The sequence below is a fragment of the Octopus bimaculoides genome, chromosome 22, assembly GCF_046866305.1.
Source record: "Octopus bimaculoides isolate indiv1 chromosome 22, ASM4686630v1, whole genome shotgun sequence".
Taxonomy (NCBI): Eukaryota; Metazoa; Mollusca; class Cephalopoda; order Octopoda; family Octopodidae; genus Octopus; species Octopus bimaculoides.
The window spans coordinates 33,409,910-33,432,680 of record NC_142949.1 but is presented as its reverse complement, the minus strand read 5'-3'; the positions used below and the strand labels follow the sequence as shown (position 1 = coordinate 33,432,680).

Below are 22,771 nucleotides of genomic sequence, written 5' to 3'. Positions count from 1 at the left end.
AGTTTATCCTGTTCAGGCTATATTATTAGCATTATTCTGCGATTGAGAATTTAAAATCACTTCTTTAACTTTCTAAAAGACATCTCAACGCTTCTAAAAGCAAACTTCGTTTGTTTATTTACTTTTGTCGTAATTTCAAATGTACAAAAAACTAAAGACAGAGATAGGTGGGGGAACAACCAATAAGCAGGTGTATTAGTTTGACACTTCGGAAAAAACAGGAAAAATCTTTGATGTTTCGAGCCTATGCTCTTTGTTAGAAAAGGATGATGAAAAAAATGGAAAAAAGAGAAAAAAAAAAACACAGAGAATAAAATGTGATGGGATTAATGCTTCCACATGTTGAAATATATATATATATATATATATATATATATATATATATATATATATATATATATATATATAAATATAATTAATTCAATAATAGGATAAGATCTTTTACAAGAACTTGTCAAGTAGCTAGCATGAAAACATCCATCCAATTCTTCCCTAGAGTATAATTATTTATATTCATATATATATATAAGGGCATTATTATACAATAATGTCTCACGCTAAACTACCATAATAAACACATTTTTACATACATACATACACACACACACACATATATATATATATATGGGAGAATGTACGAAAAAACAACAACAGACGAGGACAGGTGGTGTAAACAACAAAAGGATGTATTAGTATGACGCTCGGGAATACGGAAAGTCTTTAACGTTTCGAGCTACGCTCTTCAACAGAAAGAATACGGAGAAAACAAGGAGAAAAAGCACGGAGAAAAAAAAATTGAATAGTGTTCAGTCAACGGTCAATCATATATATATATATATATTGCACTGTGATGCTTTTGTTAAGCAGTGTTGGTTTTTACAATTCTGTAAATAATAATAATAATAGTATTTTATAAGCTTTAGCTTTAGCTTATAAGCGATCACTGAGGAATGACTGAAGAAGATAGTCAAATAATGGAGCATATAAGGCCTCGACAGTAAAAAGTAGAATTTCCTATACATACACTTCATCCATTGTGTATTAGTTTAAAGCACTGATCCACTCAAGGTCAGTGTAAAGGTGACATGTATTTTAAGATACTGAATTGTATTGCTTGTTAATCAATGACTGTTAAAATGAGTAATCACACGATGGTTATATATACAATATGTTCACATGTTCAATAAAGTCCCACAGGCGATTGGATTTAGCGGCTGACCAGATTTGTGCAGTGGCCAGTAAGTTTGCCGACCAGTAGATTAAGCATAACAAGCATAAGTAACATAAGTCAACCTAAGCTGCTGTGAATAGATGCAGACATGGCTGTATGGTTAAGAAGATCGATTTGCAACCACATGGTTCCGGGTTCAATCTCACTGCACAGCACCTTGAGCAAGTGTCTTCTACTATAGCCCCCATGTTTATTAATACTTTGTGAGTGGATTTTTTGAGCAGAAGCTCAACATGTGTGTGTGTGTGTGTGTGTGTATGTGTGCATGTGTGTGTGTGTGTGTGTGTGTTAGTGTGTGTGCATGTGTGCATGTGTGTGTGTGTGTGTATAGACTCGGCTTTGTGGCTAAGAAGTTCACTTTGCAACCATGTGGGTTCAGGTTCAGACCCACTGTGCAGTACCTTGAGCAAGTATCTTCTACTATAGCCCGAGGTCAATTAATGCCTTGCAAGTGAATTTTGTGACCGGAAACTCTGACAGATTTTGCTGAATGACCAGCACAAATGATTCGTTTATTGTGATCAAATGTTTGTGCTGCACATCAGTTCACGCTCTCCATCAAATTGATGTTGTCTGAACAGGAGCACTGTGTACCATGTGTCAGGCACTGAAGCAAGCAACTTGCTTAAGACCACAACGCACCACCTGATCTAGGAATTGAAATCATGATTGCTAGATCGTGAGTGCAACACCCTAACCACTAAACCATCTACCCTCAAACACACACATCCAATTTATACATTAACAGTGGAGCCTGGTGCAGCCTTCTGGCTTGCCAGTCCTCAGACAAATCGTCCAACCCATACTAGCATGGAAAGCGGACATTAAACGATGATGATGATGATGATGATGATGATGATGTCCTGAGCCACATTTCTTGTTTAAAAACAAAGTATTTTTATAACAACATCAAGAATAGACATAATTGGCGACACAGCTCAATACACAAAACACTTTTAAAAATCTAATGTGAAATCAGTCAAGTAATTAAATTCTAATTAATGCATTTTCAATTTCATTTCTTCTGTTTCTCCACTTGTTTGGATTAATAAACAATTTATATATATTTACTCTTTTACTTGTTTTACTTGTTTCAGTCATTTGACTGCAGCCATGCTGGAGCACCATCTTTAGTCAAACTAATCGAGCCCAGGACTTATTCTTTGTAAGCCTAATACTTATTCTATTGCCGAACCGCTAAGTTACAGGGATGAAAACATACCATCACCAGTTGTCAATGGTGCGAGACCAAACACAGATACACACACACCCATATATAACAGGCTTCTTTCAGTTTACATCTACCAAATCCACTCACAAGGCCTTGGTCATTCCGAGGCTATAGTAGAAGACACTTGGCCAAGGTGCCATGCAGTGGTATTGAACCTGTGGTTGGGAAGCAAGCTTCTTACCACACAGCTGGTCCTGCACTATACTATGCTATAAATATGTATATATTTATATATGCTGGTGTTTCGTAACTGGCATCCGGGCACATTACAAATACAATCTGTAAGTGGAACAGTAAAAATATCGAAGACTTTACTCAAGTACAAAAAGTGAATTTGTTTTTGTTACCTACATCCCAAATTGGAACTTTGTATCTTTGTTAGAAACCAGGTTACAGGAAGTCTTCAAATGATTGAAAACAAAAAGTGGGTGTACACATATAGATACATACACACTCATATATATATATATATATATATACATATATACCTACTTACATACACACACATGCATACATACATACATTCCTACATACAGACATACAAATATACATACATACATACATAAAGAAATATGCATACACACACATACACATACATACATATATGCATGCACACACATATAAATACATACATATATGCATGCAGACATACATACATATACATACATATACATACATACATATATGTATACAGACATACATACATAAAGAAACATATATGCACACACATATACATACATACATACATACATATATGCATACATACATACATACATAAAGAAATATGCATGCATACACATATACATACATGCATGCATACATAAAGTTTAATCAATACAAGAAAAAAACTTAGTCAACAATACACATCACAGAATGGCAAAGTACTGAAAGAGAAAGAAAGAACACCACCGCCCCCACTCTCTTTCTCGTTTACTCTCTGTCTCAGCCATTATTTAAACAAGAAAATGAAAATGCAGCAAAGTAGAACACAGCTTATCGAACAGTGCAAAGCAAATAATTCAAAGAAAAGCATTTTACATTAGACAATAAGGCATCATCTTTGAGCACAAACGATCTGGTAGAAATAGCAGCTAAGCTATTCTTTTTATTTAAAAAAAAAAAAAATCTAATACTTGAGACTGTATGAGACTAGGTTTCTCAAACTGGGATACTCAGAGCTCTAGAAGTACATACATGGCTGGATTAAGGCCCATGGAGGCCCTAAGGTATTGAAAGATTTTGGTGTCCCTACATATATTTTTAGCCTTTCAATAGCTTAATACTGACAGCAGGGTTCACACACCCTTCCTGAAGATTGCATTTCTTCATTAGTAAAGACAGGAGATCCTTTAGTGGGGCAGAGTTTGCATGGACCCAAGGAATCAGTTTGTTGAAGTTTCCATCCACCACATGCCAGCATCCCACAATTCAAGGCTGGGATTTTTATCATTGGGGTTTACTCCTCTGTGTGTGTGTGTGTGCATGTGCGCACCTCTGTGTGTGTGTGTGTGTATGTATTCATTTTGGATCACACATATGGTGGGTGACTGTTCCTTGCCGTGTTTGACCCCCTTGTATCTATAATTGCTCATTCCGAGCATGAGATCTTAAATTACTTTTGAGCCTTGAAATGCATTTGAAGAACTGATCCTATATACTAAATTAATGTCTCATTTCAACATTAGCTCCATTTTCTGTTTGTGTATTATGGAATGTTCAAGTTCTGCTTTAATCCTCAACGCACACACACACATACTACAAATGATCACAATATTTAGGACAATAAAAGTTTGCAAGATCATCTAAAGATTTTGAGGATAATGAACAAAACAAGATACTTTCCTTCACATCCTTGCTACCATAGTTGGTGGATGGTAAAAATTTATTCTAAACTAAAAAGGGAAAGAGAACATACATATATTTAAATGATGCTTTTGGGGGCTGGGCGATTTTCATTTTTGACATTGTGTTCTACATGTTCAGGTCGTACGATTAGCCTTCTCGCAACTTAGATGTGAAAATGAAGGGCTTACATTTATATTGAAACAGAAAAAGGATCATATGTGGAGTCCCCACCACGAAACTTGATATGCTAGAAATAACAGCTAAACGCGGACAATCCAAATCTTGCATTGGTCCAGATGGACTATATGTAAATAAATATGAAGGAAAAAATGCGCTTTGGCAAACAGGGTTAGGGTTAGGTTTTGAGTTAGGGTTCGGGTAAACCTAACCCTAACCGTGACCCTAACCTTGACCCAAACCCTAACCAGATTTGGCTGTTATTTCTAGCATGTAAATAGCCTGCTTGGTGAGGTGGGGGGAATTGAAATTTTTCAAACAATTTTTTTGCAGAATCGGAATCTCCATAGCCTAAAACGTGGGATTCCGTAAAAAATAATAAATAAGGGGGGGAAAGGTTCAGATTACATATAGTCCATCTGGACCAATGCAAGATTTGGATTGTCCGCGTTTAGCTGTTATTTCTAGCATATCAAGTGTGGGGTGGGGGGTGTAGGGAAGGGGGGGTCCAAATTTTTTTTTTAGGGGGGAATCGCATGACCGTGACATATAGAACACATTATCGAAAACGAAAATCGCCAAAATTAAAAAATAAAAAAGTTACAGCCATTTTCCCTCAGTGTCTAATTCCAATGCCCACCATTATTTCATGTCGTGACCGTAGACAGTGTCATGTAAATAGCACCTATGAAATCGTGCGCTACGAAGTGCATTCTATGCAGAGAATACATGTCTCTAATCTACACACACATATATGGTGCATTTATATATTTATATGAGTTTGTTTCCCAACCGAGTGGTTCTAGGTTTAATCTCACTGTGTGGCACCTTGGGCAAGCGTCTTCTACTATCGCCTCGGGCTAACATGTATATATATATACATGTGTGTGTGTCTCTCTCTCTCTCTCTATATATATATATATATATAGATATCCATTTACATGTATCTATATATGTATATGCATATACGTGTGTGTGTGTGTATATATATATATATATATATATACACACACTCAGATATATGTACACAATTTTGAGAAGCCGGTGTCTTCGTCACAGGAAATGATACTTGGTCGACGCGCGGAAAGAGTTGCAAAATACAAGAAAACGCGTGTTTAGAGCGGTACACAAACACGTGGTTATGGGTTCCTTGCAATACACAACGAACCGGATAGATAAAACATGTAATTAACTTAACGTTCAAGTGAAATTTAGTAGAATAATAAACATCCCTACCACATATATATATATGTATATATCAGAGAAAAACAAGAAAAATAATATATATATGGGGAGGGGCAGAATTAGTAACCGGGGTAAAATGAGTAATTTTTAATTTCTCGTTTACCTGTTTGAAGTCATTACATGACAAGTATTGCATCATCTTTGGGTGGGAAAATTACTCGGTACAGTTGTTGTTCAAGTTGAGGGAGTTTAAAACAAAGAAGAAAGGCTCTTTTTTTCCTCCCAAGAATGTTTTCTCAAATGACTCGATTCTAATTGTGGTTGCTAATAAAATCCGTTGATAATTTTTAGCGTTTAATAATCAATATTAATTTCTCAGTCGAAATCCAAGTCAATTTTTTTCCAAACTAACGTCTTATTTGATAATTTTCAGAAAAATCATATCTGAAATCGGGTAAAATGAGTAATAACTAATTTCAATAATTGTTTTTTTTTTTTTTTAACTGCACGGTCCGTAAGTATACCGGGACGAGAGTCACTCGGAAAGACTTCCGCCCCCACTCCCTTTTTTCCCAAATTTGTTTATTAAAAATTTTTTTTTTTTGCCCAAAATCCGCGTTTTCTGATACGGAGGTTCCGGAAAATTGCCAAAAATCGGCATTGTGAAATTTTCCTCCACTTTTTTCCCCAACACCCTAAAACCCAAACCCTAACCCTGACCCTGAAACCATAATCGAAATGTTTTGAAATTTTTGTCCGAATGATAATGTCCGTATTTTTCCGCATATTTTGAAAAAAAAAAATTCTGAAAAAAAGGAAATGGGGGGTGGAGGTGGTAATTTAGAAATGTCGATTTTTGCCAATGTTTTGCAGATTCGTATTCCCCGAAGCCGAAGGGGGGAGGTATCAAATAAATAAATAAATAGGTTGTTTTGGGGGTGAGGACGGGCGGAAGTCTTGTGCGCACAAGGGGCCGACTGAGTCGTCGGTCAACCAGACAATGCACAACGGCCCGGAGCACTGAGGGGCCCGTACTCTACATTTTAACTCTCTTTGATATCCATGCTAAGGGGCCCGGTGAACAGTTATGCCCAAAGGGCCCTTAATGCTTTCAGTCCGCCCCTGGTGTGCACCCATCAATTCGTTTATTTTCACATCAAATTCCATTATAATCGTAATCTACACCATCTGAAATATTCTTCTGAAAGTTATGAGGAAACAAAGTCGGTGTGGGGCCCAATTGTGTAGGTATGCCTATATATATATATATATATATATATATATATTTATTTATTTATTTATGTGTTTCAGCCAAGTGGCTGCGGTCATGCTGGTGCACCACCGTGGAATATATATGTATTTATATTGCATATGTGTGTGGGACCGAGTTTCGCGAATACCATGATTGCGCTATACGAAACTCTTGACTGTCGAGTCAATTTCTGTCAGTTAAAAAGATATATATTCCTACCAAATGTGTTGAGGGCCATTTTCGTTCCCTTGTCCACGTGTGTGTATGTGTGTGTGTGTGTGTCTACGTCGCGGTGGTCGTTGTTTACTTCGATTAAATAAAACCGGTGTCGTGTCCCGAGTCATTTTATCCCATAACGTTGGTATTCGAAAATTAAAATAAATAGATAAAAAAAATAATTGATAAACTAAATCCGAACCGAAATAAATACTTACAAGGACCGATGGGTGATACTACGAACGAAAAAAAAAACAGAAACACATACCCGTGCCTCGGCATGTCTTGTCACTACACACGCACGCACGCACACAGACAGACACACACACACACGCACATGCCTTCGCATTAGCGAACACGTTGCAGTATCTATCTTTCTCTCTCACTCTCACTCTCTCTCTGTCTATCGCTCTACCCCTCGTTCTTGCCCGCTTTCTCTGTGTCTTTCTTCGCAAACCACGCTCGTTTGTGTAAGCTGCGAAAGCATCTACCTCCTGATACAGGTGAGTCATTTTGCTTTAACATTACCATCATCATCAATTATAATCATCATCATTATTATTGTCGTGTGTCCCTGTGGCTTATTAGCCACAGGAATTATTATTATCATCATTATTCTACGTTTCACGTGGATAAAGAGCGAGATGGAAACAGGAAGACGATCGTCGTTCGCTTTTCATTCTCTAATTTCTCTTTCACTATTTCTTTTTGCATCTCGTGTCTTCTCTAAACCCAAGTAATCTATGTATATTAAAAATCATGTCTAATTTATACGTTATAGATACCACTCGTGATGCTTATACAATATTGGAGCATTATATATACATATGTTCTCTATAGCAAACATATGTACGGGTTCGTTAGAAATTGGAAGAACTATTTCGATTAAAACAAAGGGAGAACCATTTTCTAGAATCTTAAAAATATAAATAGACTAGAAATAATATTTCTTGGGTTATTCTTTGTTTCAAAGAAGCGAGATGCAGTAGTAATTTTAGTAAAATTCAACACTTCATTATAACAAACAATTCACTTATCCTTGGTCGTCCAGCGATTGAAACATAGCACTTTCTTGACTGCTATTTAACCATTGGTCATCTGTGATCGAACACACCCAACTTGGGATCAGTCTTTCATTCCACGATCACTCATCATATTAGAGTTAGTTTCTTTATTCAAGACGGGTGTTAGTGATTTAAGGAACCCGGCTGCTGTTTCTAGCATCAAGCTATTGCATAAGAAGCTCATTGTGTGAAATATGTTCACTAGTTTATCTTCGCTGCAATTTTTTCGTACAAGCACCGAAATATGGTTTTTTTCTTCCTCTTTCAGTTCTTTTCTTTTTCCTTTCCTTTTAGCTTCTTCAGAAATCGTCTTTACCATTCTCCTCCACCCGTTATCTCTGAATTTAGAATTAATTCTAATGGAAAACTGATTTGCGTTTAACCATGCGCTTCGATTTGACTTTTATTTTTTGTGATGCTTTTACGTAACGATCGTAAAGTTGAAAAGAATGCACAATAGAAACCTAATTCGATTCTAAAATATTAACAACATAAGCATATTTAATGATATTTTAAATCTATAAATTATACATAGCTGTATAATTTAATCCTCGCTTTACGGTCCTAAAATTCCCTATTATATGTAGGTAAAAGACCAATTTCAGTCCGTAAAAGTGAGGATACCCACCAGAGGCGAAATAGAAGCAGATCGTTCTTGTGAAATAAGACACCCAGCATGTGTGTGTTCTTTGTTCTTTTGTGGTGCCTAAGAGAATCTAGCTGTTATTTCTAGCAAGTTTCGTTATATCTTACAGTCTCGATTATATTTCGGATGTTTTCGCATGTCTTACTGTCTTCTGAACACCGTGTTCCATATATATATATATATATATATATATTTGTATTGATAGTTTCCTCTTAATTAATTGGCCTTCGTTTACTGCCGGACAAAATTAAAAGATATATTTGTAAATACGTTAAAATTAAAGCTATTTTACTTTTTTCATTCATGTTTATGTTTTCTATCTTTCCATTACGGATATTGGGAAAGTGGTGTATCGGCGGCGGCGGAGGTGCTGGTGTAGCGCAGGTGGTGGTGGGAGTTTGGATGATGAAATATTGCAAGATCTTGCATAGCTTTTGGAAGAGGCGGTACCTACTGGTCAATGGGTTTCATGCATAGAAAAAAATTAATAAGGACAGCAAAAAGATGTGATGCTGACAACTATAATGTATTTGATTAGGTCAGTCAACTCGTCATGTGTGTGTGAATGTGTGGAGTATGTATGTGTGTGTGTGTGTGTATACACACACATACACGCTCGAAGTAACCTTGTAGTTATTTTCATAAAATATAGCAGTCAATCGCCCTCATACAACATCTCTATGCGTACAATACACCTGCATACACGCGCGCATGAAGATAATACGATGAAACATTTACGGTGTTACTTAGCGTGCTAGAAATAACAGCCAAATATCTCAAATTACGCACCTTTATGCAATTTAAGAAGAGGCGGTAATCACGTTGGATATGCTGTTTTTTCATGGCTCCGCTCGAACAATGGACGCTTGTTAATTTGTAATTAGCCTGGCAGTAATGAAGTTTTGAAGCTTTATGTAATAAAGTACTAGTTTAATAACTTAATAACAGATTCTTTCATTGTACATTGTAAGAATATGTGGCGGAGGTAAAGAAAACGTACACCACCCGTTTTAGGCCTAACAAAAACCCTAACCCTAAACGCCGGGTGTAAAGTATTCTTTACTTTCGCCGAATATGTCACCATGTGACAGCTACACACATACATATATACCCACGTGTGCGTGTGTGTGTTTGTATGTGTATTATGTACGTATGTGTGCGTATGCCTACACACACACACACACACACATATATATAATATATATATATATAATCTGCATTATCATTTAACGTTCGTTTCCCATGCTGCCATGGGTTGGGCGGTATGACAGGAGCTGTCCAACCGTCGAGCAGCCCAGGCCTCCCATTGTCTGTTGTGGCATGGTTTCTACAACTGGATGCCCTTCCTAACGCCAACCACTATACAGTGTTCTGTTTTTTTTTTACGTGGCACCAGTACATGTATATCTGCATATATATATATACACACACACAAACATACATATGCATATCCATGCACACATGTATATATATATATATATATATATATATATATATATATATATATATATATATATATATGTATTTATTTTCTCGTAGTAATAAATAACTCGGATAAAATAAATTGGTTAATAGATACCAGGGTATTTACCAGGTATATATATATATATATATATATATATATGCATATGTATAAGCATGTGCGTATACATGTGCATATATATATGTATGCATATATATATACCTATGTATATATTTATGCACATATATGTGCATCTATCTAATCATGCCATGGACCTACAATCCTTAAAGCGATATTTGCATCCTAGTGTTCAGTGAAAACTAAATACGTTGGTTCTGCATTGATGTATACTGGTATTTAAAACATTTATGAATAGGAAAAAGAAGAAAATGGAGAAGTTGATATATAGACATCTATTTATTCAAAGATATTCAAATCAATATAATATGAAATTCTTGTCCCTACAGCCATTTCCATGTCCAATTAATTTAATTAGAGAAATTAAATTAATATATACATATACATATATATAAACAAACTTTAGGCTGTTTCTATACATAATACTTGATCTCTCTTCTCGAATGTGATCTTTGCCAGATTTCAGCATATATTATTACTAGGAGTAATATACAACGATATATCAAGAACAGAATAATTACAGAGAAAATTTAAGAACTGTCTTAGATGGGTGTGAGATTCTTCTAAAGTACCCTCCCAGAATATCCGCCCCCTAATATCTAATTGGTATCACACACACTCGCGCACACATTCGCCTACGCGCCAACCAAGTGCGCTCACATCCATGCAAGATGTACTTTGGTTCGCCTCCTTTTTCCTTATTTAAATTGTAATTGTTAGTTTAGCCCCTGGCCATTTCTTACCTAGCAGCTGCAGACATGTTGAAAATTAAAATTAGGGGGGGGAAAAAAATAATAATAAAAGCTTTCGTGCTGGAACCGCTCTGTCTTAAGTTCGAACTACTTGCATGTGTATTTTATAGGAAGACAGGCACACAAGCTTAACTGTTCATCTATCTATCTATCTACATACCTACCGACCTATCATCTATCTATCTATCTATCTTTTTATCTGCCTGTCTGTCTGTTTCTATCTATCTGAATGTCTATATGTGTGATACATTTGAAGAAGCATACAACAACATTAATGAATTTCTTTATAATATATAACACGGTAGAGTATGATTTGAGGGAGATTTTGCTTCTATTTATAGCAGTCTTTTGCTTGTTAACGGGCTGTCCCCATGCTGCACGAGGTAACTTAACCCTTTAACATCGCGCAAGGCTTATGTTTAAAATAGCAGCGTGACTAGGGTCCCATGTAGGAGATAGAAAGAAGGGGAGGAGAGAGAGAGAGTGCGTGGTCTTCTTCGATCTGTTAGAAATAGCGAATCTTTTGTGTTTCAGTTAAATTTTAAAATTTCAAAAAGCGTGAGCCAAGCAGAAAAGATCCGGAATAGCAACCAAAGTAATCCCTTGATACACAACGTCTGCTCTGCTAGAAATAGCTGCCAAATCTCCATAGAAACTAATCCATTTCGTTTCGCTACCGTGAAACACCTACGCATTCACGAGTAGATGTGATCCTTAGACACGCAGTGCTCGATCTGTTAGAAATAGCAGCTAAATCTCCCTTAAATCAAATCTGAACATCTTGTACAACGAAATGACTTGGTTAGATGATGTAGTCTTTGGTATATCTTTAAAAAATCACGTAAACGGGTCCTCTTTGTTCTCTTTATCCTTCCTATTTTAAGATAACATGTTGCAGCTCAAAGTGAATTAGGTTGCTATTTTCGGCAGATTGTACTACCACATAGAGGTCACTTTTTATTGACTTTTTTAAGATGGTATGCTGTAGTTTGACGGGAGATTTGGTTGCCATTTCTAACAGATCAAACTACTCGTTGTGGACCTCGTTTTCGTTCCGTCTTTTTTGCACATGTTTATTTGTGATGTGAGTTTTGTCTCTGTGTGCGTTTGTGTGTGTGTGTGTGTGTGTGTATGTATGTGTGTCTGCGTGTGTATTTGTATGATTTTTTTTTTTTGCTTTTTGTTTTAAGTTGGATTATCTTCTAATCCGCACTGTAAAACATTTTAATTACCATTGCCAGAGGTATTCAGAGTGATGTTGTTAGTTCATCTTTAAACCAGTGCACTAGGTAAATAGAGCTTTGTGTGAACTGCGCTGCAAGGTGAGTGGTGGTGGTGGTGGTGGTGGTGGTGGTGACGATGATACTAATCCGTTCTACTATAGACACAAGGCTAGAAATTGAAGGGGAGGTGGGGCTTGGCGATTACATTGACCCCAGTGCGTATATTTTCCTCTTGATAAATACACTAGAAGGCAGTGTCTCCTCTACGCTCATCTTTCCTCTTCAAATGATATTTGAAGAAATTGATGAGAGCTTAGCCAGATACTGTAGGAATGAAGCTGTCTGCAAACCTTTCAGATGGGTCTAATGGGCTTTTTCTTCTTTTTTTTTTTTTTTTTTCATATTTCTGCTGCAGGCACAAGGCCTGAAATATTTGGGGGAGAGTAAGAACGTTGATCCTAGTTACTTGATTGAAACTTATTTTAAAGAAGTAGAAGGCGCCGGTGCTGGTGCCATGTACAAAGTACATGTGCCTGTGCCATGTAAAAAGCACCCAACGCACTCTGTAAAGTGGTTGGCGTCAGGAAGGGCATCCAGCTGTAGAAACCATTCCAAAACAGACAATTGGAGCCTGATGGAGTTCTCTGGCTGGCTTGCTCCTGTCAAACCGGCCAATCCATGCCAGCATGGAAAACGGATGTTAATTGATGATGAAGATGATTTAAATGTATATTTATGTATCGTTTTTGTATAGTCAGGATTAACGAGATTCCCCACTGTCCCGCAAAGGAACGATGGTAACCGCTAGAAAAATTTAGATCCGGTATTTAATCTGTAGTCGGTGTCACAATCGTACTGGTCTGAAAAAACATTGTCATGGAGGAAGAGTAGTCCAAGAGGCAGGCAAAGAACATGACGGATGGAGAATAAATACTACCAGCTGGTTGGACAAAAGTGATGAGGCGGCTGGAGAACTTGCACTTAATCAGGAAACTTTAGTTGTAATGTTATGCAGGCGCCACAGGCATAGAATACATAATGATAGTGATGATGATATCTGTGTGTGTGTTTGTGTTTGTGTGTGTGTGATATGATATGATATTATCTTGAATTTGTTTCTCAATACAAATCATTGTGTTTGTGTATGTATCTGTGTATGTGAGAGAGAGAGAGAGAGAGAGGTGACTCATTGAATCATTACTATCTTTTAAGTGTTGTTTCAAAGCAATTTGCTCTCAGATCTGGACAATTGAAGTGTGAAGTGTGTTTGACCCTGTAGTTATAATGTGTTAAGAGTAGTTTGTGAGCAATAATAGGGATCTAAAAGGATCAAAGGTTTTTTCCTGAGCATTAAGCTTGCAAGGGTGGAGGCGCAATGGCCCAGTGGTTAGGGCAGTGGACTCGCCGTCGTAGGATCGCGGTTTCGATTCCCAGACCGAGCGTTGTGAGTGTTTATTGAACGAAAACACCTAAAGCTCCACGAGGCTCCGGCAGGGGATGGTGGCGAACCCTGCTGTACTCTTTAAGGAGGCGCAATGGCCCAGTGGTTAGGGCAGCGGACCTCACGGTCATAGGATCGCGGTTTCGATTCCCAAACCGGGCGTTGTGAGTGTTTATTGAGCGAAAACACCTAAAGCTCCACGAGGCTCCGGCAGGGGATGGTGGTGAACCCTGCTGTACTCTTCCAGGTGTAGTACCCCTGGAAACTGATATTCTCTTCAGTTGCAGCTAAACACAGGTGTTACTCTGTAACCGACCAGGTGAGCATGATGTGCAGACAATTTTTTGTAAGAGTGAACGAACATGTGACAATATGTGTGCAATGCATTGGCGGGAAATAGGTAAAAAAAAAAAAGCAAGTGCAACAACTGGTAGATGTGTGGACAGTAAGGGTGAAATTGTGCACCCAACACCCACCTTCTCTCTACTCGTGATCCCTCAGGTATTTCAGAAAATTGTGATTGTTAATTGTGGCAGCAGAGAGAAAAAGAGATGAGGGGAGGGGCTGGGGGAAGAGAGGAGACAGTGATAAGGAGAGATAAGTAGAAATACAGAGAAGAGGTGAGTCAATTGAAAGGCAGAGATAACAATAGATTGATAGATTAGGGGGAGATAATACAGACATATACCCTCCCATACACACGCGTGTATACATAGAGAGTGAAATGTAGAGCGAGGTAGCACGAAAGGTAGACAAATGCAGGGAGAGACAGAAAGACAATAACGGACAGATGTATGCAGAGTGTTTGAGACAACAATCATGTTTGTTTAGAAAGAGGGGTAGCTGTAGGAGAGGTGATTTTGTGTGGGTGGGTGGCTGGGGGCAGACAGTACAAGAAACTAAACAGATGGAAAAAGAAAATACGAAGCTGGAAGGAGAGAGAGACTGAAACCAGTTAAGGAATATTTGTGGCTGTTTAACCCCAGGTCAGCTCTGTTTAAGCAAACCTTAAAATCTCAGACATTCCACCAATGGTAATCCTGTCTTATTCAAATAGGTCTGTCTGGTGTTGTTTGTCTTTCTTGCAGTTTTACACTTTGTGGGCGCTGAGGTTGTTTATTTCGCCAATATTCACATTAAATTCATGGTTATGGCAGGGGTCGCTTATTAAACAGAATGAGGACCCTGTCTGACTGATTCCTGCATTCCATGAGGTCCTCCTCCCTTGTTTGGTTTTTTCCTGTATCATGTCATCCAATGCAATGCACCAGTTTATGTTTCTTTAAAAAGTCTGTTGGGTAAGATTCGAGGCAGATTTGGCTGCTGTTTCTAGCGACCACATAGCAATATCTCTTGTTGGCTTGAAGAACATAAAATTTTGTGTGTGTGTGTGTGTGCGGATATATTTTTTAGAAGAGATAACAATTGTTAGCCTGAAGTTTATTTCATTTTGTTGTCTTTTTTTTTTTTTTGTTGAACTTTTTCCTGACAAAAATATTTCAGAAATTCGGAAATTTATATTCTGTTTTATGCACATTCATGACCAGACGTGTATACACACACACACACACACACACACACACACATATATATATATATATATATATATATATATATATATATATATATATATATATACTCGCACCGAATACACATATTTATATATGTATGTATCATCATTGTGATATGATGATGTATATTCGTTTATTATTTTACTTGTTTCAGTCATTTGATTGTGGCCATGCTGGGGCACCGCCTTTAGTTGAACAAATCAACCCAGTACTTATTCTTTGTAAGCCTAGTACTTATACTATGGGTCTCTTTTGCTGAACTGCTAAGTTTCAGGGACATAAACACACCAGCATCAGACACAAATACACACACACACACATACATATACGATGGGCTTCTTTCAGTTTCCTTCTACCAAATCCACTCACAAGGCTTTGGTCGGCCCGAGGCTATAGTAGAAGACACTTGTCCAAGGTTTCACGCAGAGGGACTGAACCTGGAACCATATTTGGGAAGCAAGTTTCTTACCACACAGCCACAGCCACTCCTGCACCTATTTATATACATATTTGTATATATATATATATATATATATATATACACAAATATGTATATATAAACAAATAATAAATGAGTATATGCATATAAATGTACAGGTATGTGCATACCGACATCCACCTGTATGTATAGGTGCATATCTGGGTACAGGACATTGCAAACAAAACGTAGACGAGAAAACACACAAGCCACATAGAGAACATTCTTCTTCATCAGATACCCCCGTTTTAACACCGGCGTTTCGAAGAGCTGGGCAGGACGCATCGATAAAACGGCTCTTCCCATGGACCGCAAATTAAATTTGCATACACAAATTAAACCTTGCCATGGAGGAATGTAGTGGCGGACAAAAAACAAGACAGGAAAACAAACGGAAAATGCTATACGGCCAGACGGGAAAAATTATGTGTATGAATGCTGTGAGGCATATATATATATATATATATATATATATATATATATACACACACACATATAAGTAAATATGTGTATATAAATATATATATATATTTTTATGTAGAATTATATCAGTAGATACGACAGTGATTATGGTAACAACAAAAAATGTATGGTGGAGGTTTGTATTTGTGTGTGTATTTTGCAATGTTTGTCTCCAATTTTTTTTCCACAAATCTGTAGCAGTTATCTGCTCTCTGTCCCCTCCTCCCGTTCCTGCCATGCCACTCACCTTCATCTGGTTCTTCTACAGCTGACATGCAAACTTGCTGGTATGGGGGGGGTTAGCTTCCCCTCTGCCTTCATTGCCTCCCCCCCCATCTACACTCCACCACACACCTCTGGGTCATTCTCCTTGACACACAATAAGTGTAGCGGGACTCGTGGAATGTAGCAGTGGTCTGCGTCCAGCCGTATGTTTGTTCGGTCTGTGCGTCTGGTAATTAGTGAGTATAAACAGTTCATAAGTTCAAGTTTTGTCTGCTGTGATTTGGATAACTCTTTTACTCTTTTTACTCTTTTACTCGTTTCAATCTTTTGATTGTGGCCATGCTGGAGCACCACCTTTAGTCGAGCAACTCGACCCCAAGACTTATTCTTTGGAAGCCTAGTACTTATTCTATCGGTCTCTTTTGCTGAACCGCTAAGTTACGGGGACGTAAACACACCAGTATCGGTTTATGATTTTGTTTTTTTTTTAAAACATTTCTGGCTTGTGTTTTGATTGTTTTATTACCATATTCCTTTTGAAGTAATAAGTTCTTTTCTTTTTCAAATAATTTTGGTAATAATGAAAAATTCATTAAAATAACTTTGTCATTATTACACTTTTTTTACCGTATGTTCTGTTTCTTTCAATTAATTTTAGATAAAACAAAGAATTTAGTAAAATAACTTAGTTATCATTAAGCTAGTGTTAGGAACATAAATTGTGACTAAGGTTTGTTGAAAGATTTTAATTCAAAACTTTTGAAAACAAAGGCATTTGTACTACAGAGCCAGCTGGGTTGGTAACGAAAGGGTTAAGGTGGTGAGGTGGCAGAATGATTAGCATTTACTGTATTCTTTTATTCTTTCAAACATTCTTTGTAAGCCCAGTACTTATTCTATCGGTTACTTTTGCAGAACCACTAAGTTAAGGGGATGTAAACACACCAACATCGGCTGTCAAACAGTAGTGGGAGGAGCCAAACAACAAACACATACACACACATATATATTCGGCAGGCTTCTTTCAGTTTCCGTCTACCAAATCCACTCACAAGGCTTTGGTCGGCCCGGGGCTATAGTAGAAGACACTTGCCCAAGGTGCCACGCAATCGGTCTGAACCCGGAACCATGTGGTTGGTAAGCAAGCTACTTACCACACAGCCACTCCTGTTCATGTATTTCATTTATATAATGTATATGCGCTTGTGTACAATGTGTGTGTGTGTGTGTTGCAACAAATTCGACTCTTCTCTAGTATTGAGTCATCTCACCAGCAATTTCTCAATTGTTATTCTTAAACCGCTGACCTTGTAATAAAACAAACACACACACACAAATGGAATGCGAGAGAGAGAGAGAGAAAGGAAAACGTTTTAAGTATGGCTAAATGTATGTAAAAAATAAGAAATATTAGCTGGTGACTAATCTCCTTAAGTACAGTTTTTACGATTATTGTGATGATGCTGATGATGATGCTGCCTCCTTCATCCTCATTATCTTCATTATCTTAATCATTGTAATGATCGTCAGCATATCTCTCTTTAGTGCTTTATAGCCATTGGCAGTCATCTATCCTCCTCCATAGGCATCCGTACTCTTCCGAAGTGGGACAACTTGCAATGGGCTGTTCAATATGTAGTATTGATTTCCGAGAAGACAAGGGCCAATTGTATATCTTACTTTGTATATGTATGTGTCTGTTTATGTGTATGTATGTGTGTCTGTATATGCATGTGTATGTATATGTATGCATATGTATTATTTCTTTACTGCCCACAAGGGGCTACACACAGAGGGGACAAACAAAGACAGACAAACGGATTAAGTCGGTTATATCGACCCCAGTGCGTAACTGGTACTTATTTAATCGACCCCGAAAGGATGAAAGGCAAAGTCGACCTCGGTGGAATTTGAACTCAGAACGTAGCAGCAGACGAAATACCGCTAAGCATTTCACCCGGCGTGCTAACGTTTCTGCCAGCTCGCCTGTATGTATGCATATGTATGTGTATGTACGTGTATATGTGGGTCTGTATATGCATGTGTGTGTATATGTATGCATATGTATGTGTATGTGTGTCTGTTTATGTATATGTATGTGTATATGTGGGTCTGTATATGCATGTGTGTGTATATGTATGCACATGTATGTGTATCTATGTGTATGTATGTGTAGGAGAGCAAGAGATGTGCTGGTGTTGTGTTTAAGAAATCTGGTTTACAAATATGGAGCTCCTGCTTCACTCCCAGCAACCGTTTAGGGGCATCTCGGGTAGGCGTCTTCAACAGGTTTGGGTTGACCATAATGTCTTGTTTGTAGAATTTGGGAGATGGGAGCTCTGGAAGCTTAACGCATATATTTGTGTGTGTATATATATGTATATTTATATGTATGTGTGTTTATATATAGGCACAGGCATGGCTGCATGGTAAGAAGTTTGCGTCCCAACCACATGGTTCCCGGTTCAGTTCCCTCTTCAAACTTCAGCCATGCTGCTTTTTGCAGATTGCCATGGCTCTCTGTCACCATTTAATTCCATCATTATGAATTTGAATTGGGAGGCGTGAATTATAACGAGTCTTGAGTCTTTCATTAGCTGATTACACAACCATGTATAGATAGATTGCAGTAACTCTCTTGATAAGAGCTTCGTGATTCTAACCATTAATCTAGGATTCCTCTGCTGAGTACCAATGTAAGAAGTACCGTTGGCTCAGTTGAGCTCTTCCACTGCCTCTTCACAATCTGCCATGCTGCAATCCCATTACTTGGCCATATATCTAGCAGGGTGGCTGAACGGGTGCTATGCGGGGCACAGTTATCACTCCGTGAGGTATCTTCAAAATACCTGCATACCGTTCGTGATGGAAACCATTAGAATTATAAAGGAACGACACTAAGCTGGTTTGTTCTTGTAATGGCCTGAAATAATGGAGGATAATGTTACATTATTTTTATTACTACGTGTCTGGGGATATTTTTGGAATTTATGGATATTTTTAATTACATCTCTATGGATATTGTTCGTTTTACTGTAGAGAAATTTAATCTGGTCGTTTATTTTTCTTTGTCTTTTCATCATCATCAGCATCGTCATCATAATCATAATCACTGTCATCATCATCACTGTCATTTAATCATTATCACACCTCCTCCTCCTCCACATCCTCTTTTCTCGTCCATTTCTTGCAACGGTTGGACACATGTCATCTCTTCCACAGCATTTCAATATGTATTCTACTCTTTCGTGTTCTTTATGAGCTTCAGCCTCTTGGGGAAGTCGCTTCCACGACCACTTCCTCTCAAGTCTTCTTCAGTTTTCTTCTTCTGCCAATTTGTTCCACGCGACTATTTCTTTCTTGGATTATCTTCCACCCAACCAAACTGCATCACAAGGTCCCATCCATACCAGTTCATTTGTCTTCCTTGCACATTATGTCTGTTCCTTCTCAATAACAGAGATTTGCTTAACAAGTACAGGTCGTCGTCGGCTTACCACAATTGGTTCCGACTGACTGGTTGTGAGCAGATTTTGTTGTAAGTTGGCCTATAAGCCTACATAGCTTTGTTATTTACTTTTACATTCTTAAGATACATCTTCAGGTAAAAGTCGCACATAACATTCTGTATTATATTACAACAGTGTTATTTGTCCAAACTCTCATGCAGTCATCTTATAAACAAATACGAGCTTGCCTCGATGTCTCTGCGACAGGATATTCATCCAACATTTGTGATAACCACAGTAGGGATCAATAGTCAAACCTAGGGGAAGCATTTGTTAGTTGACATCATCCGTAGATGGGTTAATTTCTAGGAAATTAAACCCATTAGATTTCAACTGGACTATTTATTATTGCTGCCGGGAGCTTGCGCGCCAATCATCGTAAAGTTGATTGGATGTAAGTCGAATAGGTTGTAAGTCGACGACGACCTGTATGTGGTTTCATGTAGCTCTTAAGCAAGCTTCTTAACCACACAGCCATATCTGTGCCTATTGCAATGTTGGCATAGCATGCATGAACAAGACAGCAGGAATGAGCTGAGAGAAGAACTGAACATAAAAGAAATTAGATGTTTAATATTCAAAGGAGACGACTGAGCTGGTATGGAACTTGTGAATGCATTTGGAGGATAACATGGCAGTATGGGTGGGTGAAGATGATCCATGATAGGGCGTCGAGCTGGCAGAAACGTTAGCAAGCTAGGCAAAAATCTTAGCGGTATTTCGTCTGCCGCTACGTTCTGAGTTTAAATTCCGCCGAGGTCGACTTTACCTTTTCATCCTTTCGGGGTCGATTAAATAAGTAACAGTCACGCACTGGGGTCAATATAATCGACTTAATCCATTTGTCTGACTTTGTTTGTCCCCTCTGTGTCTAGCCCTTTGTGGGCAGTAAAAAAAAAAAAAAAAGATGATCCAAGAAATATTTAAGGAGAGCAAATGGGCAGAAGAAGACTTGGGAGGAAGTGGTGGAAGTCATTCATAAGAGGCTGAAGCTGCTGTATGGCACATTGGGCAAGTGTCTTCTATAGCCCTGGGCTAATCAAAGCTTTGTGAGTAAATTTAGTAGATAGAAGCTGTATAGAAACATATCTCCTCTCTCTGTTTCTCTCTCTGTCTGTCTGTTTCTCTTTCTGTCTTACCCCCTCTCTCTGTTTAGGCTCTCTCTCTTTCTCTGTTTTGGTCCTCTACCTCAGTCTCAGCCCTCTTTCTTTCGCTGTCTCTTGGCCCACTCTCTTTTCTTCCCTCTGCTTTCTCTCTCTCTCTCTCTCTCTCTCTCTCTCTCTCTCTCTCTCTCTTTCTCTCTTGATACCCTCTGGCTTTGTTTGTCACAACCTGTGCTAAATTGTGATAAGATGCTTTACATTCCTTGTCGACATTATGTCTGGTCACACTACACTTTTGAAGATTAATGTAATCAAAAACTATTTTGAAGATTAATGTAATCAAAAAACTATTGCTTACTTAAGAAACGTGAAGGCGCATGGCCTAATGGTTAAGATGTTGGGCTCATTATTGTAAAATTGTGGTTTTGGTTCCTGGACTGGGTGAGATACATTGTGTACTTGAGCAAAACACCTTCGTTTTGCATTGTTTCAATTCACTAAGCTAGCAATAATGACTAATCCTTTGATGGATTAGTGTCCTGTCCAGGTGGGGATTATACGTGCCATGAAAACTGGGAAACCAGCCCTTATGAGTCTGGGAAGGATCTTTATCCTTTATCTTTACTTGAGAAATAGATAAGAGCAAGGGTATCTGGCCATAGAATGCTGCCTCAAGTAATTGCCCTTCTGACACGAGCCGGCATGGACAATCCTTATCATCATTTAATGTCTACTTTACCATGCTTGCCCACGTCAGACGGAATTCGTTGCCTTTCCTATTGCCAACCCTCACCTGTTTCGTAGCAAAGTAATATCTTCTCATAGCTAGATAGGGAACACTGAATAGGAAACTACCTAACTTGTATGTTGATGATGCTTAATTAACAATCATCCCGTGATAGGTGTTAAACAAATGAACAATTATACAAAGAGCAGAGCAGAGCATGCTTCCTTTATCTCGTTCCAACATTTTAGCATGCCTCCATCAGCTACTTACCATATTTTACTATCCTGCAATATGGCATTGTGCAATATCTGCCCTTCATTCCACAGAAAATGTCTGTTACCTAACAAAGATCATAACACTTGCTTCATTCCTTTCCAACCTTAGAACATCTTGAACAGCTATTTGCCGTGTATTACCGTCTTGCAATATGACATTCTTGTACACAAATGTTATGCAGTCTGCCTTTCATTTCACACAGTGAACCACTTGGTTTTCCAGTAAACGTATTAAACTTGCTAAGATGGAAATGTATATATGACTGATGGAAATGGAAACGTATATTTGGAGGAGGAGGAGGAGGATGATGATGATGATGATGATGATGATGATGATGATGATGATGATGATGATGATGATGATGTTGTTGTTTTAAGAGACAAGTTTTTCTTTTAACTTTTTGCAAAGAGCCCATCACATGTCGCCCTACAACCCCCCCCCCTAAAAAAAACCCTCTGTGACATTAATGTCAGTGTGATTGTTGACACAGGCGTTATAGGTTCCACCATCATTTCCTTAACTCTATCCGGCTTGATGTGACATCTCTACGACAACAG

General features: G+C 38.0%; 1 protein-coding gene and 1 long non-coding RNA gene across 13 annotated transcripts in view; one reads left to right on the top strand and one right to left on the bottom strand.

Annotated features, from left to right (window-relative positions):
- Window positions 1-7,435, bottom strand: part of LOC106880197 (uncharacterized) — an 83,429-nt gene extending 75,994 nt beyond the window's left edge. For 5 of the 7 annotated variants that reach the window (XR_016237876.1, XR_016237874.1, XR_016237881.1 and 2 more), the window contains exon 1: window positions 5,833-7,426. This is a non-coding gene — a long non-coding RNA (uncharacterized LOC106880197). Of the gene's footprint in view, window positions 1-5,832 lie in introns of all 7 variants that reach the window. The other 2 variants (XR_001410719.3, XR_016237880.1) reach the window with 1 other exon arrangement.
- Window positions 1-22,771, top strand: part of LOC106880195 (large neutral amino acids transporter small subunit 1) — a 79,475-nt gene that overhangs the window by 26,139 nt on the left and 30,565 nt on the right. Inside the window, exon 1 of one of the 6 annotated variants that reach the window (XM_014930045.3) lies at window positions 7,568-7,640. The exons of 2 other annotated variants lie outside the window; for them this stretch is intronic. The gene's annotated coding sequence lies outside the window, so the exon portion shown is untranslated. Of the gene's footprint in view, window positions 1-7,567; window positions 7,641-14,550; window positions 14,921-16,694; window positions 16,836-22,771 lie in introns of those variants that run through there. 3 more of the 6 variants (XM_014930047.3, XM_089339540.1, XM_014930046.3) reach the window with 3 other exon arrangements.